General features: G+C 44.5%; 1 pseudogene; it reads right to left on the minus strand.

Annotated features, from left to right (window-relative positions):
* Positions 1-714: 714 nt before the first annotated feature.
* LOC120035943 lies at positions 715-19182 on the minus strand (annotated as a pseudogene).
* Positions 19183-19528: the final 346 nt, after the last annotated feature.

Consider the following 19528-nt stretch of genomic DNA (forward strand, 5'->3'; position numbering starts at 1 on the left):
GGGGGGGGAGAGACATACACAGGAGGTCCTGTTAACCAAGAGGGGGGGGGGGAGAGAGACATACACAGGAGGTCCTGTTAACCAAGAGAGGGAGGGGGGGGGGGGGGGGGACATACACAGGAGGTCCTGTTAACCAAGAGGGGGGGGGGGGGGGACATACACAGGAGGTCCTGTTAACCAAGAGGGGGGGGGGGGAGACATACACAGGAGGTCCTGTTAACCAAGAGGGGGGGGGGGGGAGACATACACAGGAGGTCCTGTTAACCAAGAGGGGGGGGGGGGGGGGAGAGACATACACAGGAGGTCCTGTTAACCAAGAGAGGGGGGGGGGGGGGGGGGAGACATACACAGGAGGTCCTGTTAACCAAGAGGGGAGGGGGGGGACATACACAGGAGGTCCTGTTAACCAACCTAGAAGGGGGGGGTGGGGACATCCACAGGAAGTCCTGTTAACCTAGAGGGGGGGGACATACACAGGAGGTCCTGTTAACCTAGAGGGGGGGGACACATACACAGGAGGTCCTGTTAACCAAGAGGGGGGGACACATACACAGGAGGTCCTGTTAACCAAGAGGGGGGGAACATACAGGAGGTCCTGTTAACCAACCTAGAGGAGGGGGGGGGGGGGGGGAACATACACAGGAGGTCCTGTTAACCAACCTAGAGGGGGGGGGGGCATACACAGGAGGTCCTGTTAACCAACCTAGAGGGGGGGGGGGGGGGACATACACAGGAGGTCCTGTTAACCAACCTAGAGGGGGGGGGGGACATACACAGGAGGTCCTGTTAACCAACCTAGGAACATACAGGAAGAAAAAAGGGAGGTACTATCTGAACTTGTCCTAAAAGGAATTCTCATTTTAGGTTTCTGTTGCAAAACATTTTCATATGTTGCGCCCAAATGAACACAACCCAGGTTGCGGAGTCTACTTGGTGGGAAGGCTGAGATTGGCTATCAAGGTCACGTTGTGATGCAGTTGACAATACATTTTTGAAACATTTTTTTTCTTTTCATTTTAGATCATAAAACTATAACAGCTGTACGGACTGTTACTAAACGTCTGTGATTCTTTTTTTTTCTTTTTTAAAGACGAGCTATGTACAATAAACTACACCTATTGTAGAAGTTTCCATTTGTCAAAACATTAGGATGGTACAGACCGGTGTAGTAGCAAGCATCGACACGTTAAGGCCATTTAAAACACAACTACACACAGTAAAGGAAGAGGGGGAAAATTTACAAAAATAAATAAATAAATCCAACTCTTCTCCAACCCAATCTGAAATCAGCCTTTTCATTTCTGCTTCAGGCTCAACTGGGAAGGACCGTAGAAACAGAGATGACATTTTTTGAGGAACAAGGGACTGCCGTTGCCCATCGTCCAGTGACAGGGTGGGGTGAGCGGGAGAGTTAAAATCGGCTTCCTCACTAGGTTTTACCACAGTAGTCTTGATTTTGGATCTCTCAGGTCTGGAGCTAGTCAGTGTTGTAGGTCCTGGCCTTGTGAAGGAAGGGGTTTGGGAGGGGAGGGGGGGGGGGCGTTACCTGGGGTTACCTGTGCCTGTTGAGGGCTAGTCTGATGGAGTTCTTCACCACCCGCTGGTGGTTACTGCTGGGGAGGGGAGAGGTCACATCTGGCAGCTCCATACTGGGAAGTCTCTGGAGAATGGACACACACATGGCGAGAGAAACAAAAGCAGACACGTGCACACACATGCATGAACACAGACATTATGAGATTTCAAATCAACTATTAATTTGAAGACTGCTTTCATGCATTCCAGCTAATAAAAGTCAGTACCTGTGTTCTTGATGAGTCGATAGTTGGAATAGGCATAGCCTTCACCCCACCAAGACGTTCCTGTTAAGAGAAACAAAACTAAATGAAATGCAATAATCGACTGACATAAAATCTCTGAATAATGTGAGGTGTGTATTTCTAGAGTTCAGTCGGTGTTCGGAGTGCAGTGGGTTGAGAGAAGAGGACTCACGACGTTCACCCCGTCCCCTTGCTCCTGGCCGTCGCTAGATAAAGGGAACGGCTCCTTGAATGTAGAGTCATCGCCGGACACCAGCTGGAGAGAGAGTGAGAGAAAGTGAGAGACTGACAACATCATGACCTCATTAACCTGTGCAAAAACGTTTTCCTCAATTTATATTTATACAGCTCCAGTGAGACAATAGTGAAAAGGGTGATTAATAAGTGCATCGGTGACCTTGTCCCCAGTGACCGTACATACATATCCCAACCAGAAGCCATGGATTACAGGCAACATCCACACTGAGCTAAAGACTAGAGCTGCCGCTTTCAATGAGTGGGACACTCACTCACTACTTTCTTCCTAGGTTTTGGCCTTTCTAGGGAGTTTTTCCTAGCCACCGTGCTTCTACACCTGCATTGCTTGCTGTTTGGGGTTTTAGGCTGGGTTTCTGTACAGCACTTCGAGATATTAGCTGATGTAAGAAGGGCTATATAAAATAAACTTGATTTGATTTGACACTAATCCGGAAGCTTACAGGAAATCCCATTATGACCTCCGACAAGCCATTAAACAGGCAAAGCAGCAATACAGGAATAAGATTGAATCCTACTACACCAGCTCTGACGCACGTCGGATGTGGCAGGGCTTGCACACTATCACGGATTACAAAGGGAAACCCAGTCGCAAGCTGCCCAGCAACATGAGCCTACCAGAAGAGCTAAATGCCTTATGCTCGTTTCCGAGGCAAGCAACACAGCCATGCATGAGAGAACCTGGACTCGGCCCACACGCTGAAATAGACTGTCTATTATCTATCCTGTTGCCTAGTCACTTTACCTCTTCCTATATGTACATAGCTACTTCCTGTATATAGCATTTTATTACCTGCTACTTCCTGTATATAGCCATGTTACTACCGGCTACTTCCTGTATATATATCCATGTTATTTTTACTCATTGTTATCCACTTTGTATTTATTCCTCATGTCACTATTTCTATATTTGATCTTTAACTCTGCATTGTTGGAAAATAAGTCTTAAGAAAGCATTTCACTGTTAGTCTATGAAGCATTTGACAGGATTTAGTCTGGACGTGGAGGATAGTCCTGGACATATCCATCCAGGGACCACACCCTCTCCTCACCAGATGTGCAGTGTCTCGTATCCTCTTGGGGAGTCCGTCCTGTGTGGGGGAGTGAGGTCTCTTGGATGCAGCGGTGGCTCCGTTCTGGTTCTGCTCTGTCGGGCTGGTTGTATCTCTAGAGGAGCCCAGGCAGGGTACAACGCTCCTGCCTACTACTGTAGGAATGGTGCTGCCTGCTGGAGGACTCACCTGGGGGTGAAAAACATAATGAGTAATATAACACAACTTGAATGTTCAGTGTCAAATCACTAAGTGGCATTCACACCAACAAAGGACATGTGTCTTTTTAATTGTGGGGCTGTCGCGTGCCTTTCTTGAATCGCGCTAACGGGGGGGGGGGGGGGGGGGGTAAAACAGGGGTTCCTTGAAGGTCAAGACATCAGCCAGCTGTACACAAAGGACAGAGACAATAGGAGTGTCGGTAGCTACCATTGTTTCTGTTCAAACTGACAGGAGTCATTGTTTTCTACGGGAGCTCTAGCAAGCCTGCAATATACGTTTCCATGTAGAGCTTCTGCTGAGTAATCTAGATGTAACCTGTGTTCTGGAGAGTCTGTGTATTCATTTTACAATAGCAAATTCAACTCACCGGCTCTGCACCGTCTTTCAGTCTCTTGGACTGATCCTCCAGCGTAGGGGAGTGGAGCCTCTTGGCTCCGTTCTGCTCTGTGGAGCTGGTGCTGCCAGGGAGAGAGACCATGCTCCTACCCACTACTGTAGGAATGGTGCTACCGACTGGGCCCGTTGGGGCAGAGGGCTCGGACTCTATAGGGAGAGAGGAGGAAAGAGGAGGTTAGGAGAAAGAGAAGGGAGAAAGAGAGACAAAGAGAAAGGAGTGAGAGAAATGAGGAAAAAAACAGAGGGGGAGAGTGAGAGAATGATTGAGAGGGAGGCAGGTTACTAACCCAATCAACCACATTTCAACACTACTTTAAGTGCAATTTTTCACAGCAGTGACTTTCAACAACACTAGTATGTAGACCATGTATATCTGAGAGGAGAGACGAACTCTGGACACTCACTTGATCCAATGACGGGGATGGACAAACCCTGCTCCTGATTGGTCCTGGGTGGAGAGACGTCTGGCACTGAGGAGCTGGTCTCCACAAACAGAGAGACTGGCACCTTGGGGGGTGTCAAACTGCACGGCACAGAACGACAAGAGGAATATCGTTATATTCATCATTGCGCTATTAAGTTAAACATGTTATGATGACCTGAAACAAGGAGTATGAACTAATAAAAATACACATTTCATTTATTTTGTCAATTGTGGAAAGAAAATGTTGACATCTGTATCTTGGAATAATTAATTTTGGGGGGGGGGGAAATCCTAAAACTTTGTGTCAAATGGTACCATTATGTTAAGTAGTGATGAGCTACAAGTATAAACTACATGTGACAGATCTTCTGCTGTAGCCTTGAACATATTATAAACTGGGTGGCTCGAGTCCTGAATGCTGATTGGCTGACAGCTGTGGTATATCCGACCGTATACCACGGGTATGACAAAACATGTCTTTTTACTGCTCTAATTACGTTGGTACCCAGTTTATAATAGCAATAAGGCACCTTGGGGGTTTGTGGTATATGGCCGATATACCACGGCTAAGGGCTGTAACCAGGCACTTGCTTAAGAACAGCCCTTAGCCGTGGTATATTGGCCATATACCACACCCCCTTCGTGCCTTATTGCTTAATTCTACAAGTGTCCCTGGTTCTCCCCTGTTCTATGTGAGGAGTACCCACCTGTCGTCTGTGTCCGAGGCGGCCGGCCTGGACGGCTTGCAGACGGAGGTGGGAGAGCTGAAGGGAGTCCCGGAGTCAGTGTCTCTGGAACTGTCCAGCTGACTGGCATCGAGAGAGGAACGCTTGGAAGTCCCGCCATTGGAGTTGGGGTTCAGCTCCACTATGCTCTGCAGTGAGGGGAGTGGGGAAAGATGGGTGTGGGAAGGAGGAAGCGAGAGGGACAAGGAGAGAACAAAAACTTAGTACAAAGATGATGATTCGTTCAAATGCATTTCTTAAATAAATATGTCTAAACTACACATTGGCTTTTCTCAATATCCCCTCTCCTGGCCCTCTTCTCAAAACGCATTGAGAACAAGGGCCGAGGGGAGGGCCCTTGAAATCCGATTGAGGAGGAGACCAGGAATGTCAGAAAGGAACGGAGCCTCTGCCTGAAGAGAGCATTCATCCTACCCTCTTCTTCCTCTGCACCAGCTCAACAGGAAGGTACTGGTGGAGCTGCTTCTTCTTCACGTGCGTCGCTTCGATCTTCATCCCATCCTTCAGCATGGTGATGTTGTTGGCCTGCCTGTAAACTGCAGAAAGGGGTCGTGGGACATGGAGTCATTTAGAGCTCCCTCTACCAGCATAGACAGATGTAAAAGGGATAGTTCACTCAAATTATTAAATTACACATTGGTTTCCTTAGCATATAAGCAGTCTATGGACACAATTTGACAGCAATTCATGCTTTGGTTTAGTTTCCTAGCACTGTTTCCACATGCTAAAGCTTTAGCATTTGTGGCACAAATCCCATTCAATTCATGGGAGTGATATTAGCATTTTTCGCACATCCTGTTCAAATCATCCAAAAGTATCTAGAATTGATTGTGAAGCTCAACGAAGTCACTTAAAGATGATTTGAACATGATGCGCCAAAAATGCTAATATCAGTCCCATGAATTGAATGGGATTTGTGCCACAAATGCTAAAACGTGAGCATGTGGAAACCGTGCCAGGGAAACTAAACCAAAGCATGGACTGTTGTCAGCAGTCTGTTACAGCCTAAGGAAACCAATAGGTCATTTTGTAATTTGGGTGAACTAACCGTGTGTGTGTGTGTGTGTGTGTGTGTGTGTGTGTGTGTGTATGGTATTACCTGTGTCTGTGAAGGACTGGATGTCGTAGGTCAGGTCGATGTTGACGCTCTCTGTGTTCTCCACTTTCTTGAAGATGATCCCAATGAACCACATGGAGACAAACTCGTTCCTTTTGGAAGACGACACAAATATCAGCTGGGTACATTTTATCTATGACATTTATCAAACATCTAAAAATGTTTCAAATCTGATCATTCAAGACAGACAAGTTCCAAATCGTCTCCATGTGCTCCCTGGTGGCAGCTTGAGTCAGTTCGTCCTGTGTGGTGCCTCACTAAAAAACAATCAGTTCGTCCTGTGTGGTGCCTCACTAAAAAACAATCAGTTCGTCCTGCGGGGTGCCTCACTAAAAAACAATCAGTTCGTCCTGCGGGGTGCCTCACTAAAAAACAATCAGTTCGTCCTGTGTGGTGCCTCACTAAAAAACAATCAGTTCGTCCTGTGTGGTGCCTCACTAAAAAACAATCAGTTCGTCCTGCGTGGTGCCTCACTAAAAAACAATCAGTTCGTCCTGCGGGGTGCCTCACTAAAAAACAATCAGTTCGTCCTGCGTGGTGCCTCACTAAAAAACAATCAGTTCGTCCTGCGGGGTGCCTCACTAAAAAACAATCAGTTCGTCCTGCGGGGTGCCTCACTAAAAAACAATCAGTTCGTCCTGCGGGGTGCCTCACTAAAAAACAATCAGTTCGTCCTGCGGGGTGCCTCACTAAAAAACAATCAGTTCGTCCTGCGGGGTGCCTCACTAAAAAACAATCAGTTCGTCCTGCGGGGTGCCTCACTAAAAAACAATCAGTTCGTCCTGCGGGGTGCCCCACTAAAAAACAATCAGTTCGTCCTGCGGGGTGCCCCACTAAAAAAACAATCAGTTCGTCCTGTGTGGTGCCTCACTAAAAAACAATCAGTTCGTCCTGCGGGGTGCCCCACTAAAAAACAATCAGTTCGTCCTGCGGGGTGCCTCACTAAAAAACAATCAGTTCGTCCTGCGGGGTGCCTCACTAAAAACAATCAGTTCGTCCTGCGGGGTGCCTCACTAAAAAACAATCAGTTCGTCCTGCGGGGTGCCTCACTAAAAAACAATCAGTTCGTCCTGCGGGGTGCCTCACTAAAAAACAATCAGTTCGTCCTGCGGGGTGCCTCACTAAAAAACAATCAGTTCGTCCTGCGGGGTGCCCCACTAAAAAAACAATCAGTTCGTCCTGTGTGGTGCCTCACTAAAAAACAATCAGTTCGTCCTGTGTGGTGCCTCACTAAAAAACAATCAGTTCGTCCTGCGGGGTGCCCCACTAAAAAACAATCAGTTCGTCCTGTGTGGTGCCCCACTAAAAAACAATCAGTTCGTCCTGCGGGGTGCCTCACTAAAAAACAAACAACCGTGAATTCTTCCCACTAGCACTTCTCTTCCCCTACTAGCACCGACTTTGCTTGTCGCTACTTTGATGTAAAATGTAGTTACTATGACTAAGACGTGGTTGTCTCACCTAGCTACCTTAAGATCGATCCAATAACTAAGTCGCTACGGATAAGTGTTTTCTAAATGACTCAAATGTAAATGTAAAAAATGCTAACTAGCATTAGCGGAATGAAGCATATAACCACAGCCTTCCAGTCATTGTGCTAATTCTAGTTAGCGATTGCGCTAGCGCTAATTAGCAACTTCCTTCAAACTGCACGCAAAATGATATTCACGAGTTCATCTGTCTCTGCGGAAGTAGATAAAGGGCCTCAGTGCCAAAACCTCTAAGTATTCCTTTAAGTGAAATCTCCACCTACGCGGGCAAGGCCATGCAAAATAAACTTGCTCAGTGCACAAAGGTTTAAAAAAAAAAAAAAGGTTTCCGTCTTGTGCCCTAATGAACACAACTCCAATATTTCTGGTGCCTTCAAACTTCAAAAGGTGTGGAGTGTAGAGACTCACTCGCTACAGCTCTCCTTGTTCCCGGGGAAGGATGTGGGGTTGACGTGTGCCAGGGTGATGTACTCGTTCCTCTCCAGGTTCCCCACCAGGACACGGATCTTAGACTCCACCAGACCGATCCTAGAGGGAGAGGAACAGACAGGAGGTTCATTACATTACTGGGGTCAGAGACATATCTTTAGAGTTGGGACACCTTTTAGAATGGACGCCTTGTTAGAGCCTTTGAGCATTCCATTTATCCATTCATGACGAGAATTTGGAATCTTGTACAAAGCACTGTTTAAATTTCTGAAAATGTTGTGAATGGCTATTTGTCAATATTATTCCTTCAGAAAGTATTCACACTCCTTGACTTTTTCCACATTTTATTGTGTTACAGCCTGAATTTAAAATGGATTCAATTGATATTTTGTGCAACTGGCCTACACACAATACCCATAATGTCAAAGTGGAATAAAGTTTAAAAAAAAAAAAAAAAAAAAAAAAAGTTTACAAATGAATGAAGAAATTAAAATAAGCGAGGTTTTCCAATGCCTCGCAAAGGGCACCTACTGGTAGATCGGTTTTTAAAAAAGCAGACATTGAATATCCATTTGAAAATGGTGAAGTTATTATACTTTGGATGGTGTATCAAACGATTCAGTCACTACAAAGATAGACGTCCTTCCTAACTCAGTTGCTGGTGAGGAAGGAACCAGCTCAGGGATTTGGACAATGAGCTAGAAGAGTCACACCTGATTTCACCTACTCCCGCCTGCCTTCCATCTTTGAGGACACGTATTTCCATTGTTAGAGCGGTCACTCGACTATCTTGTCAATATAATAGAAAAGTCTGGCTTTTACCGGTTTGACTTGTTTGCCTAGGGTAAGACGCCAAACAGATCTTATAGGCCCTTAGGAGCGCCACATTCCCATGTAAAACACTTACCATTCTAATTGGTTTTCTTCTGTGGATGCACTGGCAGTCAGAACAATATAATGCCTGTTAAAGACAAAACATAAATTGGCATGCAAATAAACACCGTTCAACTATTTCAACATTTAAAATGCCTTAAAAAAAAAAAAAAACAGGGAAATAAACATTGAAATATATAAATACGTACTTGTACTTCAGGAAAAAGTTGGGCGGATGGAACAGTTTGGACCAGTCGCTTTTCCCCTGAAGGATGTCATCTGTGACACTGAGACCTGTTGGATGAAAGACATTTAGTCATCTCTTGTGAACAGACGCATGTAACATAGGACGGTATCATAGCAACCGTGAACAGAATGTGGGATGCAACGATTAACGAGGAACTTTATTCCCGTTGCCCAGATTCCCTCCCCCCCCCCCCCCAACTGATCATTTGGACAAATCATGACTTCACATGTTCCGGATTTCAGAAGTGGAGGGGACATTTGGCCATTGCTTTCCTGAGAGAGTCTCTGTTTAGGGGGGAGGTGGAGAATTCTCTAGGTTGGTTAGGGTCTCCTCTCATACAGATACCTCCTCACTACATGGTGTAATAATATGTAAAAAGCTTTTAGAGATTAATCCTGCTGTAAATATAGGGAGAAATATTTATTTATTTTTTGCCATTTTGCAGACACATTTATCCAAAGCGACTCGCAGTCACACCTGCCTACATATTTATGTATTGGTGGCCTGATCTAGGATCAGTTTAGCCTTTTAGCTCATAATGAACATGATAATATGGACGGGGGGGGCCTGATCCTAGATCAGCCAGGTTAGGGTCAGGAGTTAGGTACCCACCGTATTTGAACTCCTCGCTCATGATGGTGCGTGTGGAAGTGGAGACGTTGTAGGTGGAGTTCTGCTGGGGGTAGGCTGGCGTGATGATGGGCATCAGGTGGTACCTGTCTGATGGGTTCACCTGGAAACGGGTAGAGAGCAGAGTTGGCACAGGGCAAGAGCAGCTTTATCCCCCACAGACACACAGCATCTTCAAAATAAGCATTTTATCAATTTGTTTTGTTCATCCCATATATTTCTTGTGGAATTTGTGCATCTCGAACACACACACACACTCAACAGCAGACACCTACTCGTGGATCCCAAACAGGTAGATTCAGATTGCTGTCTTCAGGCTGTTTCAAAAGCACAGGATTCGGCCATTCCCTACAGAACAGATTGAGTGAATTGATAGCCTTTCAAAACAATGGAGATTTAAAAGCAACAATATTTATTTATCATAGCGGGTCATCCACTATACAGGCTACCCATATCATCATCACCCATTTAAACTAATCAGGGCCCATATCATCACACCCATTTAAACTAATCAGGGCCCATATCATCACACCCATTTAAACTAATCAGGGCCCATATCATCAAACCCATTTAAACTAATCAGGGCCCATATCATCAAACCCATTTAAACTAATCAGGGCCCATATCATCATCACCCATTTAAACTAATCAGGGCATATATCATCAAACCCATTTAAACTAATCAGGGCATATATCATCAAACCCATTTAAACTAATCAGTGCCCATATCATCAAACCCATTTAAACTAATCAGGGCCCATATCATCACACCCATTTAAACTAATCAGGGCCCATATCATCACACCCATTTAAACTAATCAGGGCCCATATCATCACACCCATTTAAACTAATCAGGGCCCATATCATCACACCCATTTAAACTAATCAGTGCCCATATCATCACACCCATTTAAACTAACCAGGGCCCATACCATCACACCATTTAAACTAACCAGGGCCCATATCATCACACCCATTTAAACTAACCAGGGCCCATATCATCACACCCATTTAAATAATCAGGGCCCATACTCACACAGTGCCTCAGATAAGAGCTGATCTAGAGTCAGGTCTCCCTTATACATTGTGATTTAAAAAAAAGGCACAATCCTGGATGAGTACTGGATATGGAATGTAAAGCGAGTGTATGGGGCTCCTTGTGTACCATTTGGAGAAGACGAGGAAGAACTTGTGTACGAGAGTGGCTGCCACAGCGTTGGGTAGAGCTGGCAGGTCCTGGCTACCAGCATGGCCCAGGAGACTCCACCAGGAAGCCCAACATGTTGGAGTAGATTCCACGGCCTGGGGGACAGGAGGTGGGGGGGACAGGGGTAATCAGATATGCCATTTCACAGATGCTTTATTGCAAAGCAACTAACATTCACGTGTGCATAAAATGTGTTAACAAAATGGGTCATATTCAGTAGGTTCAAAACAGAAAAGACCAGTCAGTAAAGACCAGTCAGTAAAGACCAGTCAGAAAAGACCAGTCAGAAAAGACCAGTCAGTAAAGACCAGTCAGAAAAGACCAGTCAGAAAAGGGGGAAGTTCTACGATCTGAACTACTTGTCCAATAACAAAAAGCTCAATTTAGTTTCCCAGTCTTAAAATATATCTAGAAATGTTACGTGTGCCTTAATGTATAGAGTGGTCCTCTGTAACTCAGCTGGTTATAATAGATGTATAGAGTGGTCCTCTGTAACTCAGCTGGTTATAATAGATGTATAGAGTGGTCCTCTAACTCAGTTGGTTATAATAGATGTATAGAGTGGTCCTCTATACATCTATTATAACCAGCTGAGTTACAGAGGACCACTCTATACATCTATTATAACCAGCTGAGTTACAGAGTGGTCCTCTGTAACTCAGCTGGTTATAATAGATGTATAGAGTGGTCCTCTGTAACTCAGTTGGTTATAATAGATGTATAGAGTGGTCCTCTGTAACTCAGCTGGTTATAATAGATGTATAGAGTGGTCCTCTGTAACTCAGCTGGTTATAATAGATGTATAGAGTGGTCCTCTGTAACTCAGCTGGTTATAATAGATGTATAGAGTGGTCCTCTGTAACTCAGCTGGTTATAATAGATGTATAGAGTGGTCCTCTAACTCAGTTGGTAATAATAGATTTATATAGTGACTTTCTATCAGCCCATGTAGTCACAGCTCTTTACATAGTAAGGTGGAAACTCACCTCATCCACCACCAATGTGTAGCACCCACCTCAGTGATGCCATCAGTGGAGAGGTGAGGAGTGATTACATGCCAATTAGGAATGAGGTGGATGATTAGGTGGCCATGATGGAAATGCAGCCAGGTTGGGAATTTAGCCATGACCCCCGGGGTCAACACCCCCTACTCTTACGATTAGTGCCATGGGAGTTTTAGTGACCACAGAGAGTCAGGGCACCTATTTAACGTCCCATCCAAAAGATGGCACCCTACACAGGGCAATGTCCCCTTCCCTGCCCTGGGATCTTCTTAGACCAGAGGGAAGAGTTCCCCCTACTGGCTCTCCCACACCACATCCAGCAGCTTCTGGTCTCCCATCCAGGGACCAACCCTGCTTAGCTTCAGAGGCAAGCCAGCAGTGGGATGCAGGGTGGTATGCGCTTGCAATGCTAGGGTAGTGGGTTCGATTCTCAGGACCACCCGTACGTAAAATGTATGAACCCATTACTTTAAGTCACTTTGGATAAAAGCGTCTTGCTGAATATCAAACATTACAGCCTATAATATTAAATGGTATATATTAAATGACCTCAATATCCTAAATGAGTAAATGGTAGATATTAATGACAAATAAATGACATTCTATTCTAGGTGCTGACTCACGTTTGGCCCACAGCTTGATGGCTCTCAGGGTTAGTCTGAAGTTCTCCTTGTTTGGTACCAAGTACAGGATCTCATCTGTCACTCTGCAGCCTGGAAGAGGAGAGGAATAAATACATCACTATAGTCTCATCTGTCACTCTGCAGCCTGGAGGAGGAGGAGAGAGGAATAAATACATCACTATAGTCTCATCTGTCACTCTGCAGCCTGGAGGAGGAGGAGAGGAATAAATACATCACTATAGTCTCATCTGTCACTCTGCAGCCTGGAGGAGGAGGAATAAATACATCACTATAGTCTCATCTGTCACTCTGCAGCCTGGAGGAGGAGAGGAATAAATACATCACTATAGTCTCATCTGTCACTCTGCAGCCTGGAGGAGGAGAGGAATAAATACATCACTATAGTCTCATCTGTCACTCTGCAGCCTGGAAGAGGAGAGGAATAAATACATCACTATAGTCTCATCTGTCACTCTGCAGCCTGGAGGAGGAGAGGAATAAATACATCACTATAGTCTCATCTGTCACTCTGCAGCCTGGAGGAGGAGAGAGGAATAAACACATCACTATAGTCTCATCTGTCACTCTGCAGCCTGGAGGAGGAGAGAGGAATAAATACATCACTATAGTCTCATCTGTCACTCTGCAGCCTGGAGGAGAGAGGAATAAATACATTACTATAGTCTCATCTGTCACTCTGCAGCCTGGAGGAGGAGAGAGGAATAAATAAAGAGGGAGTCGCCTCTTCACCCTTGAGGTTGAGACTGGTGTTTTGTGGGTACTATTTAAAGAAGCTGCCAGTTGAGGACATGTGAGGCGTCTGTTTCTCAAACTAGACACTCCTCTTTCTATTCTGGTTAGAGCCAGTTTGCTCTGTTCTGTGAAGGGAGTAGTACACAGTGTTGTAGGAGATCTTCAGTTTTTTTTGGCAATTTCTCACATGGAATAGCCTTCATCTCTCAGAACAAGAATAGACTGACGAGTTTCAGAAGAAAGTTCGTTGTTTCTGGCCATTTTGAGCCTGTAATCGAACCCAAAAATGCTGATGCTCCAGATACTCAACTAGTCTAAAGAAGGACAGTTTCATTGCTTCTTGAGTCAGAACAACAGTTTTCAGCTGTGCTAACATAATTGCAAAAGGGTTTTCTAATGCTCAATTAGCCTTTTAAAATGATAAACTTGGATTAGTTAACACAACGTGCCATTGGAACACAGGAGTGATGGTTGCTGATAATGGGCCTCTGTACGCCCATGTAGATATTCCATTAATAAATAAAAATCTGCCGTTTCCAGCTACAATAGTCATTTACAACATTAACAATGTCTACACTGTATTTCTGATCAATTTGATGTTATTTTAAATGGACAAAAAAAAGGACATTTCCAAGTGACCCCAAACTGGTAGGCCATCATTGTAAATAAGAATGTGTATTTTTGTTCAGTATATTACTATTGATGGATTCTATTAAAATGTAACATGTTTCAAGTTAAACTGTAGTGTATCCTGTTTAGTGAATGATTACTGGGAGTATTAATGGAGTTCAGGACATGAAACTGTGTGTATGCTCATTTAGAAAGGTTGACCTAATCAGATAAGAGGAAATTGCCTATGATCAGAGAGCAGGGTCAGGCACAGGAAAATGAAGATGGACGTGGTGAGATTCTGAATATCTGGCCAAACAAAGAGAGGACCGTGGACATTCCACAGGAGAAAGGAGGGGAACTCACTGGGATTACAGAATGTATAGCTGGGGAGGTGACACCTACAAGCAGGGAAGAGTAAGATGTTTTGTGAACTTTCTAATTGTATGTACTCAGCTGATCAAATCAAATGTATTTATATAGCCCTTCTTACATCAGCTGATATCTCAAAGTGCTGTACAGAAACCCAGCCTAAAACCCCAAACAGCAAGCAATGCAGGTGTAGAAGCACGGTGGCTAGGAAAAACTCCCTAGAAAGGCCAGAACCTAGGAAGAAACCTAGAGAGGAACAAGGCTATGAGGGGTGGCCAGTCCTCTTCTGGCTGTGCCGGGTGGAGATTATAACAGAACATGGCCAAGATGTCCAAATGTTCATAAATGACCAGCAGGGTCAAATAATAATAATCACATTAGTTATCGAGGGTGTAGCAAGTCAGCACCTCATGAGTAAATGTCAGTTGGCTTTTCATAGCCGATCATTAAGAGTATCTCTACCGCTCCTGCTGTCTCTAGAGAGTTGAAAACAGCAGGTCTGGGACAGGTAGCACGTCCGGTGAACAGGTCAGGGTTCCATAGCCGCATGGCATCCTTGGTATTAAACACTTGAAACCTCTCTTAAGCTTTTGGTCTCAATTCCTTATTGCAATAGCATTTTTGTTTTGAACACTATGTACTAGTCCTGTGTGGCTTAGTAGGTAGAGAATAGTGCTTGAACGCCAAGGGTTGTGGGTACAATTCCTGTGTAAAACACATGCTTGCATAAGTTGCTTTGGATAAGAGCATCAGCTTAATGTCATGTATTATCACTACTAGTACCACAGGAAGAGCGCGCACTAGTACCACAGGAAGAGCGCGCACTAGTACCACAGGTAGAGCGCGCACTAGTACCACAGGAAGAGAGCGCACTAGTACCACAGGAAGAGAGCGCACTAGTACCACAGGAAGAGAGCGCACTAGTACCACAGGAAGAGAGCGCACTAGTACCACAGGAAGAGAGCGCACTAGTACCACAGGAAGAGAGCGCACTAGTACCACAGGAAGAGAGCGCACTAGTACCACAGGAAGAGAGCGCACTAGTACCACAGGAAGAGAGCGCACTAGTACCACAGGAAGAGAGCGCACTAGTACCACAGGAAGAGAGCGCACTAGTACCACAGGAAGAGAGCGCACTAGTACCACAGGAAGAGAGCGCACTAGTACCACAGGAAGAGAGCGCACTAGTACCACAGGAAGAGAGCGCATTAGTACCACAGGAAGAGAGCGCATTAGTACCACAGGAAGAGAGCGCATTAGTACCACAGGAAGAGAGCGCATTAGTACCACAGGAAGAGAGCATTAGTACCACAGGAAGAGAGCATTAGTACCACAGGAAGAGAGCATTAGTACCACAGGAAGAGAGCATTAGTACCACAGGAAGAGAGCATTAGTACCACAGGAAGAGAGCATTAGTACCATTGAGGCTGCGGATGCAGCGGATGTCCAGGTTCCTCAGGTGGGAGTCTCCTCTCAGATCCAGGTTATCTGGGATGGACTGCAGAGCCAGCCGTGCAAACAGCAGGTCAATCTGCCCGGCAACAAGACAGAGCAGGTACACTTTAATTACACTGGGCTCAATTTCACAACGTCTCTGAATAGAAGTACAGATCTAGGATCAGGTGGGACCACCCACTAATTCAGTAGGACAAAAAAATAAAAAGCCAAACATGATCCTAGATCAGTACTCCTATTGGCGGTTTGTGAATTCTAAAACGTTGGAGTCCAATACTACTTATAGTCTGTATCTACTACAGGATATTGTGATTTTGGGTGATTAAATAGTGATTATGTTATAATCATGTTTATGCCAATAGTATACTATAGCTACCTATGCTTTCTGTTCAAATATGCAAAAAAAAAATCACGCAATCTTGGGTCCGGCAGCTCGTTTCTGACTAAGCGTATCATAAACCTCTCATTTCCAGGGTCTGTTCTTCACCTCAAGACTGTGTTGAGGTTGATCTACAGCCTGACCTGGGTTCTGTTCTAGTTCAATATGAACGGCAATGTGTTGGATGTGAATGTAGAATGAATGTGTTCGCTCCATCGTTAAAGATTTGGGTTGGTGAAAATCCACTCTGATGGTGTACCTATCTCACAGAGTGTTGAAATTAGACACCATTTGTACATCCAAAACCCCTTTACCTCGATGCCGTCAAACTTGAATTTGATCACAGGTACAAAGGCATCCTCCACCGCCTGAAAGAAGAAGTGCATCGTGTTTAAAGCAATTTGACAGGCCAAGTCAAAGGTACAGCAGGACACACAGATGTTGGCTATAATATACATGAAGAAAATATCTTGTGGACTGGCTATTTTAGTGGTCATGCCTCAGCCTCCAGCACATTTACAGTGTGAACGTAGGTTACAATCTGGTCTACTGCCTTTTGACACAATCGCTCTTCATTTTTCCTACACTGTCATCCTCTCGCACTCTGTTCAATAAAATATGAGAATCCTTGTTTTTTTTTTTAACCTATACGAATTTTATCCTGAGAATTGTATTTTTTTTTTTAAACCTCACCCGTAGATCTTTGATCTCTTCGTGCAGTTTGAGCTTTGCAAAGAATGAGTCGAAGAAGTCTGTCCTCTCCACGTGTCGCGGCGATACACACAAGGCATCAATATCCGCCCCTGCAACACAAACATGCACACAAAACTTAACTATACCTTTGACAGCACACAACAGGTGTCTCATGCAGACACGCACGTGTTCTCTTTAAGAGTCAGGATAGGACATTACCTTTAGTGTGAACTCCAAGCCGGTAAGACCCAAAGGTGAAGATCTTTCCCCCCACATTGGTTATCGCCGATGGTGGGAGGTTCTGAGGGGAATTAACATCAATATCACTCAGCATGCTTACACATCATTCTCCCATTGATATCATAGCAGAGTAGGAATGACTTGCTGTCTGTAAAGCAACCACTGATGCACACACAGTTCAGTCATGGTTGTTCTTCAAGGAACCTACCTTCGTTTCACTGATCTCGGCAATCCATTCCTTGACAAATGAATTCAACTTCCCAAGAACTGCGAGTCTGTGGGAAGTAACATAACGGCAATCAATTCACCTGTCCACTACGAAACCCAGCATATCCCGAACACACATATGAAAAGAACGTAAACCTACAACTCTTTAACCTGGAAAACATCTAAGCAAAACAAAGGGCATCTAAACGAACAAATACCACTCAACTTCAACCAGCGTCTGTATTCACTGAAAGTCTCAGAGCACGAGTGCGGCTGATACAGGATCGGTTTTATGTTTTAGATCTTAATGAATAAGATTATACGGAGAGGGGAGGACTTGATCCTAGATCAGCACACTTCCTCAGACGTTTTTTGAATACGGGCCCAGGCGTGAGTTAAGTCTGACAAAGACCTCCGAGTGGAAACATTGCACAATGAAAAATACAAATAAACTATGGGAGTATGCATCTGTGTGGAGGCATCTTTTCCTATATTTCATGAGAACGCCATCTCACCTGTGGTTGAGTTCGTCCTCATCCTCGAACACCCCAAAGGGTTTCATGGCCTCGCTGAGCTTGTGTGTGTACTGATGGTCCACCTCCCTGGGGAAGGCCATGCTAATGGACGAGGTAATGCCATAGTGTTTCTGAGGCTGCTGCCCGCCATGCATACTGTTACAGTTCCTGTACAAGTCAACACAGAGAGGAGGAAGAGTATGTTATAGATATGATAGATGTCCTGTTGAATTGTTCAAAGTTGTTTGCAGTACATATACTTCAGTCTAGCCGACTAAACGCAACAGGGAAGGAAGTTCCTGATGAACTCCACCAACGGAGTTGAGCAGACCAGGCTTTGTGGAATTCAGCCCTGACTACATTGATTCACCTGAGGTCAATACTTCTTCTTGAGCATTATGTTTATTAGTTATCACGTAGCTACCTAAACGTTAGCAATCAATGTGTTCCCCCCTCCCCAAGCCACCCATTTACTCTATAGCGCGCTACATTCCATAAACAATATTTGCATTTGAAGAGCCATCCTACGTTTAGCGCACTCACTGGGTGAAAATCAAACACACAAAGACACAAACCGTGGACTAACTTAAAGTTACTTTGATGGTGCTTCATTCATTTCCGATTCATTGAGTTGGTCTGGATAGATTAAGCACAAATAGGGAACTAACGAGGGAACGAACATGACGCCGGCGTCAGCTCCAAATGACCTGTTATTGGTCACTACACAGACAGGGATGTTTACAACAAAATAAGCCAGCCAGCTAATGTTAGCGCATGTGTAAGCAAGTTAGTTAGCAACAATGTTGGCTATTAAGTCGGGTAGCTAGTACACGTTAACGACAAGACATCTATATGACCATCTAGCTATAAACAGGAACTCAAAGGCTATAACGTTAACGTCGTTAGCTAACAAGTTAGCTAGCTAACGTTAACTAGCGCTGATTATAAACAAAATACCGTTAATCAACAATTAGCTAGATAACGTTAGCTAGCTACAATGAAATACAAACAACGACATATAAAAACCCATCGAGTCACCAAGCTACTTTAGAAATATATATGATGTCGAGTAGCAAGTTTGCAAAGTTAACAGATGCACCAAATAGCTAGGCCTTTGTTAGCTACGCTAACTCCCTCAGCCTCGCATTGTTGTGATGATAGCCGTTCGCTAGCAGCGTTAGCCTAGCTAGCTAACGTTAGATATTCTATCATATTTCTACAACAACACACATGTTGAAGAGTGAACAACATTACAACGTCTTTAGCATGTGTGCAACTTACGCTGACATTTCTTTCATGACCCACCGATAACTTTCTCTTTTCCTTAGAACAAACTTGTAGAAAACATGTAAACTCAGCCAGCAGCAGCCCCGACCCTATTTATAACAATAGCTAGTTAGTTACACTCCAATATGGCGCTCAAGCCGTCTCTGTATCCCGACAAGCTTTGCACAGTGAGATTCTGTCGTCATTTCCGGTCATAAATCCATAAACATCCACAGTGGACTTTTTGTTGTTGTTGTTGTGTACTTACTTTGATTTTCCACAATAACATGATGTATACGATAGTTATACTCAGTACCCACCGTATGAGTATAGAATTTGTTCATCAATAATCCAGTGAGTTTTTGAGGGAACATTTTGAAAAAGCCATGTAAACAAGTGTGTCAAATGACATTATTTTGTTATAATAAAGTGTATGATGCCATGCTACTGCAGTGTATGAGGATGGCATGGGACCTGGTCTTCATTAAGTTTGTGAGCATACT

The sequence above is a fragment of the Salvelinus namaycush genome, unplaced genomic scaffold (genome assembly GCF_016432855.1).
Source record: "Salvelinus namaycush isolate Seneca unplaced genomic scaffold, SaNama_1.0 Scaffold1161, whole genome shotgun sequence".
Lineage (NCBI taxonomy): Eukaryota > Metazoa > Chordata > Actinopteri > Salmoniformes > Salmonidae > Salvelinus > Salvelinus namaycush.